We start from the raw sequence: 14511 nt of genomic DNA, 5'->3' as shown, positions 1-14511 counted from the left end.
TTCAAGTAACTTAATATTCCAGGTCTTTTTCCTTGGATTGTTCTTTCTATATAGTCCTACCTACTAGCAGGGTTAGTTTAGTAGTTAAGTGATAATGAATATCTTCTACTCATGAGAGATTTCTAGAGTAACTATTACTTTCATATGACAAATTCTACACTAGCATTTCTATTTATAGATATCCCAGAAGTGACGCTCATGACTCAGGGTCAGGAAGTCTTGAGATATCTGCTATACACAGCGAAGGATGATGCAAAGCAATATTTCAGGTTCCTGGAAAGAAATCTTATCTCTAGCCTTGTACTCTATTAAAAATACCATTATCCTCCAAACTCTTAGGGGAAAACCCTTATCTGGTGACTGAAAATACTGAGACTTCTGGGTAAAGCTGAACTATAATCGAAAGGAATTTTAAAAGGAAATTTATTTGCATTACATGTTTACACAGTGTTTTGAGCTGTCTTAATCTTAGTAAATCTATGTGTATAATCATTAATTTAACATTTCACAAGTATGCAAATATTAATTTCTTAAATACAAGGGGGGCAGGTTTTTTTTCTTTTTTTTCTTTTTTTTTTAAATTTATTTAATACTTAGTAATAATTCTTTGGTTTCCGGGCAAACATCCCCCTCCCCCCTCCCCTTCCTTATGGGTGTTCCCCTCCCGACCCTCCCCCCATTGCCGCCCTCCCCCCAACAGTCTAGTTCACTGGGGGTTCAGTCTTAGCAGGACCCAGGGCTTCCCCTTCCACTGGTGCTCTTACTAGGATATTCATTGCTACCTATGAGGTCAGAGTCCAGGGTCAGTCCATGTATAGTCTTTAGGTAGTGGCTTAGTCCCTGGAAGCTCTGGTTGCTTGGCATTGTTGTACATATGGGGTCTCGAGCCCCTTCAAGCTCTTCCAGTTCTTTCTCTGATTCCTTCAACGGGGGTCCTATTCTCAGTTCAGTGTTTTGCTGCTGGCATTCGCCTGTGTATTTGCTGTATTCTGGCTGTGTCTCTCAGGAGCGATCTACATCCGGCTCCTGTCAGTCTGCACTTCTTTGCTTCATCCATCTTGTCTAATTGGGTGGCTGTATATGTATGGGCCACATGTGGGGCAGGCTCTGAATGGGTGTTCCTTCAGTCTCTGTTTTAATCTTTGCCTCTCTCTTCCCTGCCAAGGGTATTCTTGTTCCCCTTTTAGAGAAGGAGTGAAGCATTCACATTTTGATCATCCATCTTGAGTTTGATTTGCTCTAGGCATCTAGGGTAATTCAAGCATTTGGGCTAATAGCCACTTATCAGTGAGTGCATACCATGTATGTCTTTCTGTGATTGGGTTAGCACACTCAGGATGATATTTTCCATTTCCAACCATTTGCCTACGAATTTCATGAAGCCGTTGTTTTTGATAGCTGAGTGATATTCCATTGTGTAATGTACCACATTTTCTGTATCCATTCCTCTGTTGAAGGGCATCTGGGTTCTTTCCAGCTTCTGGCTATTATAAATAAGGCTGCGATGAAAATAGTGGAGCACGTGTCTTTTTTATATGTTGGGGCATCTTTTGGGTATATGCCCAAGAAAGGTACAGCTGGATCCTCAGGCAGTTCAATGTCCAATTTTCTGAGAAACCTCCACACTGATTTCCAGAATGGTTGTACCAGTCTGCAATCCCACCAACAATGGAGGAGTGTTCCTCTTTCTCCGCATCCTCGCCAGCATCTGCTGTCACCTGAGTTTTTGATCTTAGCCATTCTCACTGGTGTGAGGTGAAATCTCAGGGTTGTTTTGATTTGCATTTCCCTTATGACTAAAGATGTTGAACATTTCTTTAGGTGTTTCTCAGCCATTCGGCATTCCTCAGCTGTGAATTCTTTGTTTAGCTCTGAACCCCATTTTTTAATAGGGTTATTTGTTTCCCTGCGGTCTAACTTCTTGAGTTCTTTGTATATTTTGGATATAAGGCCTCTATCTGTTGTAGGATTGGTAAAGATCTTTTCCCAATCTGTTGGTTGCCGATTTGTCCTAACCACAGTGTCCTTTGCCTTACAGAAGCTTTGCAGTTTTATGAGATCCCATTTGTCGATTCTTGATCTTAGAGCATAAGCCATTGGTGTTTTGTTCACGAAATTTTTTCCAGTGCCCATGTGTTCCAGATGCTTCCCTAGTTTTTCTTCTATTAGTTTGAGTGTGTCTGGTTTGATGTGGAGGTCCTTGATCCACTTGGACTTAAGCTTTGTACAGGGTGATAAGCATGGGTCAATCTGCATTCTTCTACATGTTGACCTCCAGTTGAACCAGCACCATTTGCTGAAAATGCTATCTTTTTTCCATTGGATGGTTTTGGCTCCTTTGTCAAAAATCAAGTGACCATAGGTGTGTGGGTTCATTTCTGGGTCTTCAATTCTATTCCATTGGTCTATCTGTCTGTCTCTGTACCAATACCATGCAGTTTTTGTCACTATTGCTCTGTAATATTGCTTGAGTTCAGGGATAGTGATTCCCCCTGAAGTCCTTTTATTGTTGAGGATAGTTTTAGCTATCCTGGGGTTTTTTGTTATTCCAGATGAGTTTGCAAAGTGTTCTGTCTAACTCTTTGAAGAATTGGATTGGTATTTTGATGGGGATTGCATTGAATCTGTAGATCACTTTTGGTAAAATGGCCATTTTTACTATATTAATCCTGCCAATCCATGAGCATGGGAGATCTTTCCATCTTCTCAGGTCTTCTTCTATTTCTTTCTTCAGTGTCTTAAAGTTCTTATTGTACAGATCTTTTACTTGCTTGGTTAAAGTTACACCGAGGTACTTTATATTATTTGGGTCTATTATGAAGGGTGTCGTTTCCCTAATTTCTTTCTCGGCTTGTTTCTCTTTTGTGTAGAGGAAGGCTACTGATTTATTTGAGTTAATTTTATACCCAGCCACTTTGCTGAAGTTGTTTATCAGCTTTAGTAGTTCTCTGGTGGAACTTTTGGGATCACTTAAATATACTACCATATCATCTGCAAATAGTGATATTTTGACTTCTTCTTTTCCGATCTGTATCCCCTTGACCTCCTTTTGTTGTCTGATTGCTCTGGCTAGAACTTCAAGAACTATATTGAATAAGTAGGGAGAGAGTGGGCAGCCTTGTCTAGTCCCTGATTTTAGTGGGATTGCTTCAAGTTTCTCTCCATTTAGTTTAATGTTAGCAACTGGTTTGCTGTATATGGCTTTTTCTATGTTTAGGTATGGGCCTTGAATTCCTATTCTTTCCAGGACTTTTATCATGAAGGGGTGTTGAATTTTGTCAAATGCTTTCTCAGCATCTAATGAAATGATCATGTGGTTTTGTTCTTTCCGTTTGTTTATATAATGGATCACGTTGATGGTTTTCCGTATATTAAACCATCCCTGCATGCCTGCGATGAAGCCTACTTGATCGTGGTGGATGATTGTTTTGATGTGCTCTTGGATTCATTTTGCCAGAATTTTATTGAGTATTTTTGCGTCGATATTCATAAGGGAAATTGGTCTGAAGTTCTCTTTCTTTGTTGGGTCTTTGTGTGGTTTAGGTATAAGAGTAATTGTGGCTTCATAGAAGGAATTCGGGAGTGCATCTGTTTCAATTTTGTGGAATAGTTTGGATAATATTGGTATGAGGTCTTCTATGAAGGTCTGATAGAATTCTGCACTAAACCCGTCTGGACCTGGGCTCTTTTTGGTTGGGAGACCTTTAATGACTGCTTCTATTTCCTTAGGAGTTATGGGGTTGTTTAACTGGTTTATCTGTTCCTGATTTAACTTCAGTACCTGGTATCTGTCTAGGAAATTGTCCATTTCCTGTAGATTTTCAAGTTTTGTTGAATATAGGCTTTTATAGTAAGATCTGATGATTTTTTGAATTTCCTCTGAATCTGTAGTTATGTCTCCCTTTTCATTTCTGATTTTGTTAATTTGGACACACTCTCTGTGTCCTCTTGTTAGTCTGGCTAAGGGTTTATCTATCTTGTTGATTTTCTCGAAGAACCAACTTTTGGTTCTGTTGATTCTTTCTATGGTCCTTTTTGTTTCTATTTGGCTGATTTCGGCTCTGAGTTTGATTATTTCCTGCCTTCTACTCCTCCTGGGTGTATTTGCTTCCTTTTGCTCTAGAGCTTTTAGGTGTGCTGTCAAGCTGCTGACATATGCTCTTTCCTGTTTCTTTCTGCAGGCACTCAGCGCTATGAGTTTTCCTCTTAGCACAGCTTTCATTGTGTCCCATAAGTTTGGGTATGTTGTACCTTCATTTTCATTAAATTCTAAAAAGTTTTTAATTTCTTTCTTTATTTCTTCCTTGACCAGGTTATCATTGAGTAGAGCATTGTTCAATTTCCACGTATATGTGGGCATTCTTCCCTTATTGTTATTGAAGACCAGTTTTAGGCCGTGGTGGTCTGATAGCACGCATGGGATTATTTCTATCTTTTTGTACCTGTTGAGGCCCGTTTTTTGACCAACTATATGGTCAATTTTGCAGAAAGTACCATGAGGAGCTGAGAAGAAGGTATGTCCTTTTGCTTTAGGATAGAATGTTCTATAAATATCCGTTAAGTCCATTTGGCTCATGACTTCTCTTAGTCTGTCTACGTCTCTGTTTAATTTCTGTTTCCATGATCTGTCCATTGATGAGAGTGGGGTGTTGAAATCTCCCACTATTATTGTGTGAGGTGCAATGTGTGTTTTGAGCTTTAGTAAGGTTTCTTTTACGTATGTAGGTGCCCTTGTATTTGGGGCATAGATATTTAGGATTGAGAGTTCATCTTGGTGGATTTTTCCTTTGATGAATATGAAGTGTCCTTCCTTATCTTTTTTGATGACTTTTAATTGAAAATTGATTTTATTTGATATTAGAATGGCTACTCCAGCTTGCTTCTTCTGACCATTTGCTTGGAAAGTTGTTTTCCAGCCTTTCACTTTGAGGTAGTGTCTGTCTTGTCTCTGAGGGGTATTTCCTGTAGGCAGCAGAATGCAGGGTCCTCGTTGCGTATCCAGTTTGTTAATCTATGTCTTTTTATTGGGGAGTTGAGGCCATTGATGTTGAGAGATATTAAGGAATAGTGATTATTGCTTCCTGTCGTATTCATATTTGGATGTGAGGTTATGTTTTTGTGCTTTTCTTCTCTTTGTTTTGTTGCCAAGACGATTAGTTTCTTGCTTCTTCTAAAGTATAGCTTGCCTCCTTATGTTGGGCTTTACCATTTATTATGTTTTGTAGTGCTGGATTTGCAGAAAGATATTGTGTAAATTTGGTTTTGTCATGGAATATCTTGGTTTCTCCATCTATGTTAATTGAGAGTTTTGCAGGATACAGTAACCTGGGCTGGCATTTGTGTTCTCTTAGGGTCTGTATGACATCTGTCCAGGATCTTCTGGCCTTCATAGTTTCTGGTGAAAAGTCTGGTGTGATTCTGATAGGTCTGCCTTTATATGTTACTTGACCTTTTTCCCTTACTGCTTTTAATATTCTTTCTTTATTTTGTGCGTTTGGTGTTTTGACTATTATGTGCCGGGAGGTGTTTCTTTTCTGGTCCAATCTATTTGGAGTTCTGTAGGCTTCTTTTATGCCTATGGGTATCTCTTTTTTTAGGTTAGGGGAGTTTTCTTCTATGATTTTGTTGAAGATATTTACTGGTCCTTTGAGCTGGGAGTCTTCACTCTCTTCTATACCTATTATCCTTAGGTTTGATCTTCTCATTGAGTCCTGGATTTCCTGTATGTTTTGGACCAGTAGCTTTTTCCGCTTTACATTATCTTTGACAGTTGAGTCAATGATTTCTATGGAATCTTCTGCTCCTGAGATTCTCTCTTCCATCTCCTGTATTCTGTTGGTGAAGCTTGTATCTACAGCTCCTTGTCTCTTCTTTTGGTTTTCTATATCCAGGGTTGTTTCCATGTGTTCTTTCTTTATTGCTTCTATTTCCATTTTTAATTCCTTCAACTGTTTGATTGTGTTTTCCTGGAATTCTTTCAGGGATTTTTGCGATTCCTCTCTGTAGGCTTCTACTTGTTTATTAATGCTTTCCTGTGTTTCTCTAAGGGAGTTCTTCACGTCTTTCTTGAAGTCCTCCAGCATCATGATCAAATATGATTTTGAAACTAGATCTTGCTTTTCTGGTGTGTTTGGATATTCCATGTTTATTTTGGTGGGAGAATTGGGCTCCGATGATGCCATGTAGTCTTGGTTTCTGTTGCTTGGGTTCCTGTGCTTGCCTCTCGCCATCAGATTATCTCTAGTGTTACTTTGTTCTGCTATTTCTGACAGTGGCTAGACTGTCCTATAAGCCTGTGTGTCAGGAGTGCTGTAGACCTGTTTTCCTGTTTTCTTTCAGCCAGTTATGGGGACAGAGTGTTCTGCTTTCGGGCGTGTAGTTTTTCCTCTCTACAGGTCTTCAGCTGTTCCTGTGGGCCTGTGTCTTGAGTTCACCAGGCAGGTCACTTGCAGCAGAAAAGTTGGTCTTACCTGTGGTCCCGAGGCTCAAGTTTGCTCGCGGGGTGCTGCCCACGAGCTCTTTGCGGCGGCAGCAACCAGGAAGATCTGCGCTGCCCTTTCCGGGAGTTTCCGTGCACTAGGGTTCCAGATGGCGTTTGGTGTTTTCCTCTGGCGTCGGAGATGTGCGCAGAGTGCAGTCTCTTCTGGTTTCCCAGGCGTGTCTGCCTCTCTGAAGGTTTAGCTCTCCCTCCCATGGGATTTGGGTGCAGAGAACTGTTTATCCGGTCTGTTTCCTTCAGGTTCCGGTGGTGTCTCAGGCAGGGGTCCTGCCGCTCCTGGGCCCTCCCCTACGGGAACCCAGAGACCTTATACAGTTTCCTCTTGGGCCAGGGATGTGGGCAGGGGTGGGCAGTGTTGGTGGTCTCCTCCGCTCTGCAGCCTCAGGAGTGCCCACCTGACCAAGCGGTGAGGTCTCTCTCCCACGGGGTTTTGGCAGGTTTTACAGTAAACACAAAAGAGAAATGAAAACGGTAGAAAATCTGGTTTTCCCCCACCAGGATTTTAGACATTACATTAACCTGTAATGGGACAGGTTAGACATCTTCATGCAAATACTAATGCTGAGAATAAGGTGAATGTTCATGGAATCCGCAAGTGCTACAGAATATAGAAGTGTGGCTGACAGAAAAGAGAGACAATTTAAGATTTATTTTGTTGTTGTTGTTGCTGCTGTTGTTCGCATTCGGGCAGAATTTTTCTATGTGGCAAGGATAGCCTGGAATTCACTATTTAGCCCAGGCTGGCCTTGAACCTGTAGAAGTCGTACCTCTGCCTCTGTATCTCAAGTATTGGGAATGTACACAACCAACAAAAATTTTTAGCTAATAAAAATGTTGTATAAAGACTATGGAATTCTCGCTGGCCCTAGGAGAACAATTTTTATGAGCATTATTCTTTAAAGTAGTAAATAAAATAGAAGTATGACAAGAAGCACAACATTGCCAGTGGATTAAAAGAGGCAGGACATTCCAGAGGTTGGTGGCTTAAGTTGCCAGATGGTCCTGCAGGTGACATCTACTGTCTTAGTTACTATTGCTAGTTACTTAGTTCTAACTTCTAAGTTAGTTCTAACTTAGTTACTTGGTTCTACTGCTTCCAGGAGATACCATGGCCAAGGCAAGTTTTCGAAGAAAGCATTTAATCTGGGGGCTTGCTTAGAGTTTCAGGGAATGAGTCTGTGTTTATCCTGATAGGAAGCATGGCAGCAGAGAGAAGTGGACTTGGAGCAGTGCCTAGCTGCGAGCTTTATATTCTGATCCACGGGTGGCAAGAGAGAGACTGCGCTTGATATGGGGTTTTTATCTTTTTATTTATTTTAAGTAAAAATGATCAAAGGAATAGATTTTAATTTGGGGGAGAAATGAACAGCGTCTAAATAATTGGTGAGTATATTAACACGGAACCGCGATAGTTCCATGGCTCCCAAGTACAGAGAACCACTGGAAATAATGACCACGGGAAGAAAGGGAATTCATCCTTCACAGGCGTGAGCCCATTCATCGAGACGCACAACGCAGAGTGCTTAGCCCTGTAATTTCCTTTTTAAAAAAATAAATTCCAGCCATTGCCCTGTCCCAATCCCCCCCACCTCCCACTTATCACCCCATTCCTCCTCCCCTTTGCCTCTGAAAGGGAGGGACCTCCCCTCCTTCACCTCCACCTCCACCCCCACCACCCCACCCTGCTTCCCTGAGGCCTTAAGACTCTCCGGAGTCCCTTAGGAGTCTAGGTTAGTTGAGAATGCTGACCTTCCTATGGGGTCATCATCCCCTTTAGCTCCTTCAACCTTTCTAACTCTTCCATAGAGGTTCCTGACTTCAGTCCAATGGTTGGGTGTAAGTATCTGCATCTGTCTCAGTCAGCTGCTGGTAGGGCATCTCAAAGGACAGCCATGCTAGGCTCCTGTCTGTAAACATGTCATAGCATCAGTAATAGTATCAAGCTTTGGTGCTCCCCCCAGACCCCCCAAATGAGATGTATCCCATGTTGGGCCAGTCACTGACAGCCTTTCCTTCAGTCTCTTCTCCATTTCGCACCCCTGTGGTTCTTTTAGATGGGAACAATTGTGGGTGAGAAATTTGTCTGTGGGTTGGTAACCCCATCCCTCCACATCTGGCCCCGTCTATCTATAAGAGTTGGAGTTTTTGAGTTCCCTCTTTGTACTGTTGGGCATTTTGGCTAAGGTCACCACCATCAACTCCTGGGAGGTCTCTCACTTCCCAAGTTTCTGGGACTTTCTAAAGCATTCTCCTGCTTCCCATCCCCTCAAGGTGCGTATTTCCATTCAGTTTCCTTGTCCTCTGGGCTTCTCTCCTGTCCTCCCCCTCCCTGCCCATAGCTAATCCAACTCCCCCTTTCCCTGCACCTTCCCCTCTCCCACCCAGATCCCTTCTCCATCCACCTCCGGTGATTATTTTGTTTCCCCTTCTAAGTGGGATTGAAGCATCCTTACTTGTGCCTTCCTACTTGTACTTTGTGGGTAATATCCACTTATCAGTGAGTACATACCATGGACCTCTTTTGGGTCAGGGTTGCCTCAGTCAGGATTATAGTTTCTAGTTCCATTCATTTGCCTGCAAAATTCATGGTATTCTCAATTTTAACAGCTGAATAGTATTCTATTGGGTTGTTTCCAGATTCCGGCTATTACAAATCAGGCTGCTATAAACACAGTAGAGCATGTGTCCTTATGGTATGGTGGAGCATCTTTTGGGTATATGCCCAGGAGTAGAATAGCTCTGTCTTCAGTAGAACTATTTCCTATTTTCTGGGGAACTGCCGGATTGATTTCCAGAGTAGTTGTACAAGTTTGCAATTCCACCAGCAATAGAAGATGTAGGTTTTTGAATCACAAACTCTACTTCCACTAACATAACTTGTCCCACAGGACCACACCTCCGAATCCTTCCCAAATAGCTCTCCTGACTAGAACTAGAACTCGAGCAAAGATTCAAATATATGAGCTTTGGGAGGCTATTCTCATTCAAACCACCACATCCACTAAAATGTCCAACGGCGCATCATGTAAATGGGGTCCTAGTGGCTGGATCCTCTTGTATCTTTCACTAGAATTTAGCAGAAGGACACAGGACATTTTCTTCCTCTCAAGAAAATAAGTAAATATGTGAGTCGATAGATGCACCAGTAATTTTTAATACTTGAGTCAATAGGAAGATGCAGGCTCTTCTCCCAGACCACTAACCTGGTCCATACTTTTCTGTAATGACTAAACTCCAGGAAGAGGTTTTGCCTGAGCAGATAATTGAAGTTTCAATGACATCATTTCTTCCAAATCTGTACCTCATTAGTATTTGTACAGAAGCATCTAATATCAGTATCTCTCATTGGGAACGTGTAGTTGCCCCCTTAGGAGGTCGTTCTGACTAGGAGAAAAAGTTTTGGGGAAGTGAACTCCATAATAGATTCTAAGACCAACTTTTACATTAGTCTCAACATAGTTTTGTTTTCTATTTTTACTTCAAATATCTTTGATTGAATAGAAGGCTAGAGGTTTAGATTTTTATAAAGATCATTCAAAACTCAAAACAGACTCTCGCAGAATAAAGAATGGTAAATAGCTTTGTGTTTATGCCTTTCTGTATGCAGTTCAAGGATTCAATTTAACCTAAAAAAAGTGCAATTAAAATGTAAGTGCTTTGCACCCCCTTTAAGTCAATAGGCAGTAGAAGTTGCAGTGCATAAGGTACTATAAAAATAGCCATGGGGAATTTGAAAAGCTTAATGTATGGTCTCCGCATCACAGAAAAGAGGAGATATAATCACAGGAAATACAAAACGTATAAGGCAATATGTTAGGAGATTCAGTGATTTAAATTCAAAGACCAACGCCTCATTTTAATTGCAAATTACACAATTGCATTTTCATGTTTTCCAATAAATGAGAGGAGTTTCTTTCTAAATCACTGTCTTGGAGGAGCGACTTGGCCAGAGTAAGTCCTTACTGAAAGCCAGAGATGGGCACCTCTGGCGTGGAGCACTGATTCTGAACTAGCACAGCCTCACACGTACACTTGGGTTGATTGAAAATGGTGTGTCTTTTTTTTTCCTATTCTTTATTTTTCGGAGCTGGGGATCGAACCCAGGGCCTTGCGCTTGCTAGGCAAGCGCTCTACCACTGAGCCAAATCCCCAACCCCGAAAATGGTGTGTCTTGAATTCAAGACTAGAGAGGCAATTATTATGAATGACTACATTGTGAGAGGAAAGAAAGGTTTCTTTTTCCCCCCCAGCACTGTAAAATCAAAGCATTATGTTTCTCAAGTAAATGAATGAGAGTATTAATTTTTAGGCAATCATACATGGGTATTTAAAAATATCACTTAGGTATTTGAAGTATTTACAGCAGAAGTCAGCACCCATACGCACCCTCCAAAGGCAAGGATTCTGAAGAAGGAAGCTGCTGAAGATTAGAGTGGCCTAGCTCAAGGGAGATTTTCTTTCCTATGTACAATCAGCAGTAGTATTTTCTCCCTGAATACAAAGAGCCTTGCCGCATAAGTTAGCCCAGTATCCCAGTTTCTGTAACATAAGATTTTCTAGATTACACCTATTAATTTAATTATGAACAAGCTAATAGGTGCAAAAAATATAAATTTCAGCCAAAGTTCATTCTATTGTTAGGATCCAGATGACATCATCGATTTTGAAAAACAGGTACTATTCATTCAAATACTTTGACTATTGCAGGATTAAGTATCTGTGTAAAATAAATAAATAAAATAAAATAAAAAAGGAAGGGGAGTCACAGGGATTTGCATGCCTGATTTAGATGTGGATCCCATAGTGGCCTCATCTCAGTTCTACTGAGCTATCTGGTGAACTGCTGGTATCACACACTCACGCATTCCCTACAGTGCTGAAGTAGACATCCTACCTAAGGCCAGCCAGGCTGGCTCTATTTTACCTAAGAATCTGGAATTGAAGGAATTATAAAACAGACAGGAAGCCTGTCAATGAGAGGAAATCATAGAGATGGTTGAGTTGCAATCACAGCAGCATAATCGGACATATTAAAGGGAAGCAGGAAAAGCTGGTTAGCAATCAAAGCTTCTAGCAAACACTTGTAATCCCATAGCTGAAGTGATGAGGCGGAAGAATTGTGAGACTAAGGGGTAGTTTGGTCAACACAGAGTGACCCTGCTTCAAAAACTAATAAAACATCAAATCACAACAATTACAACAATAAACAACAAAAAACCCGAAAACTGATCAGTGGGGTGTGAAAGAAAAGCAAGCAGCTGTATCAGAAGCCGTAGTCCTATGCTGGACACCCATCTCACTTTGATTCCTATTATTCTGACAAATACCAAGCATTTAGTTCATGCTACAGCTAACTGTCCACCATGGAAGAAAGTCAAGGCAGGAACTCAAGGCAGGAACTGAAACAGTCCGTGGAGGAGTGATGCTTAAACGTTTGCTCCTTGTGGCTTATTTAGACTACATTTTTTATTAATCATTTTATTCATTTACATTTCAAATGATATCCCCCTTCCCAGTTTCTCCTCCACAACTCCCATCCCATTCCCCTTCCCCTTTGCCTCTATGAAGATGCTCCTCCACCCACTCACCTACTCCCACCTCACTGCTCTAGCATCCCCCTATGCTGGGGCATCAAGCCTCTCTAGGACCAAGGGCCTCCCTTCCCATTGATGTTAGATAAGGCTGTCCTCTGCTATATATGTAGCTGGAGCCGTGGATCTGCCCACGTATACTCTGGTTGGTGGTTTAGTCCCTGGGAAGTCTGAATGGTCCTGTTAGTTCAGATTGTTCTTCCTATGAGGTTGCAATCTCCTTCAGTTCCTTCAATCCTTCCCCTAGCTCTTCTGTTTGGATCTCTGTGCTCAGTCCAATGGTTGGCTGTGAGTATCTGCATCTGTCTTAGTCAGGTGTTGGCAGAACCTCTCAGACTGCATTTTTAAACAACTCAGGACCACTTACCCTAATGGTACCACCCACAGTGGGCTGCACTCACCCCCATAGCAAGAAAACTTACCACAGATTTGCCTCCAGGCCAATCTGAGGGAAGCAATTTCTCACACTAGGGTTCATCTTCTAATGACTCCAACTTGTGCCCAATTCTCTCTCTCTCTCTCTCTCTCTCTCTCTCTCTCTCTCTCTCTCTCTCTCTCTCACACACACACACACACACACACACACAGTGTACAGGTATCTACAGGACAGAAAGGTAGTTCCATATTTCCTGGAAGAGCCCTCCATGTATGACATGAACGGTGGCAATGTCTACTTGGAAGCAAGTAAGACCAGCACAACAGATGCCAACAGGATATACTGCTGAGATATCCTCATGAATATCACATGAACGCCTCAAGATATAACTGTGTATGATCTGTATTCATAAGGTGACGAGGCAGGTTGGCCACTAGACTTCCAGCAACTAGTATTGGTGGACTAAGCCCTTCCTAGCAGCCATTGGTTAGGTTTAAAGGATCTTCCAACCATGTGATGGCAAGAGGATGAGCTGGGGATTTCACTCTGAGGTAGAGTGCTTTCCTAGTATGTGAGGCCCTTGTTCAAATCCTGGTACTGAGAAATGAGAGAGGCAACAACTCCTAGGTGGTTGCTTTATAAATGGTGACCAAAGAAGAAAACACAGTAAGTTTTTCATTTGTGTGCTTGTATCTTGGGGAAAAACGGCATTCATTCCCAAGTAGTTGTGGTAGCTATGGATAAGCTAGTTACCTTCTCAAGTCCATAACTGTTCATCTGTCATCATCTGGACAAGAGGAACAATGCACCAGAAATATTCCTGCACCAGAAATCTTTATTTCTGTGAAATTGTGAACATCTTCCATTTGTTCCGGTTTCTTAAAAAATTGTGAAAGTATTCCATGACAGCAAATTCACTTATGTTCTGTTCTTCCTGTGAGTAGGATTTACTGTCTAGGTATTTTACTACAAATCAGCATTTGTTACGATTTTTCTTATAAGATGAAGTGCAAGGGGCCACTTTTCCTAACAGATTTCAAAAGTGTATATTTTCTTTTAACTATAGATGGGGGGGAAAGCCATGTGCTGAAATGAATCTTTCCCTTATGAAGCACAGGCCCTCAAAGCTATTATAAACATTTCTTTGGTACATGTCAGTACCTTAGCATTGGGAAGAAGTAATTTAGCTGTTGTTGAAACTCTGATTTGTGTTTGCTGAAGTATTCCAGGGGCCCCTTTATGGAAACCTTCCTGGAACTCCTACCAAGAGTGGAAGTGCTCCATCCGAGGTTTGAAAAATGAAGGGCTGGTAAGTGCAGTGCAAGAGGCTAATAAATACACCTATGTGTTTGAAAGGCTACAGAACATTATGTCCTTCATAAATCCCAGCTGGACACAGGAGTCAAAGAAAAGCAAGAGTGGAGACACAAGATTGCAGGAAAAAAATGGTCTCCACTGTAAAAACCAAAGGAATCAGGGGTGCTGTATAACGTTTGTCCTTTGTAGGGTCAGTTGGGTGGCTTAGGGTCTGCTTTGAAGGAAGCAGAGTGTGTTTGGAACCATCTTTTTTGTTGCCGAATTGTAGCACAATTTCTTTCCTGGGATTTAATTTGTGTGTGTGTGTGTGTGTGTGTGTGTGTGTGTGTGTGTGTGTGTGTTAAAGCACCATCCTGGATGCTTGGATATGACTTGAGAATGAATTGTCGACTTCCAGGTTCTACCCTAGGACCAAAGTTCTTCAGGTTTTTTAGTTACTTTCCTTTTTTATTTTTTATTTTTTTGGCAAAGATCCGACTATTTAATAACAAAAGCTACCCCTCCCTCCTTACTCAATGATAGCATTCTGAGCACAGGTGGGTCCAGCTATACAGGAGGCCGTGGAAAGCCAAGGAAAATGAGGATTCCAGACCAACTCCTGGATTAAGACTGTGTCAGGTAGAGGCCTCTTTGCCTAGACACTGGCATGAACCACATGGGAGGGCTGGGGCTGGCCACACACCACCCAGAGTATGAGAGTCTTGGCTTGCTTCTGCCAAGTCCAAATC

At 41.7% G+C, this 14511-nt stretch overlaps 1 non-coding gene across 1 annotated transcript; it reads right to left on the bottom strand.

Moving 5' to 3' along the window:
• Positions 1-10578: 10578 nt before the first annotated feature.
• Positions 10579-10659, bottom strand: Trnaa-agc (transfer RNA alanine (anticodon AGC)). Its single transcript has one exon. It is a non-coding gene; the product is annotated as a tRNA-Ala (tRNA).
• Between the last annotated feature and the right edge of the window lie 3852 nt (positions 10660-14511).

Source organism: Rattus norvegicus, chromosome 2 (assembly GCF_021556685.1).
Source record: "Rattus norvegicus strain SHRSP/BbbUtx chromosome 2, alternate assembly SHRSP_T2T, whole genome shotgun sequence".
Taxonomy (NCBI): Eukaryota; Metazoa; Chordata; class Mammalia; order Rodentia; family Muridae; genus Rattus; species Rattus norvegicus.
Note: the sequence above shows the minus strand (reverse complement) of the source record. Positions and strands in the feature narration are given on the sequence as shown.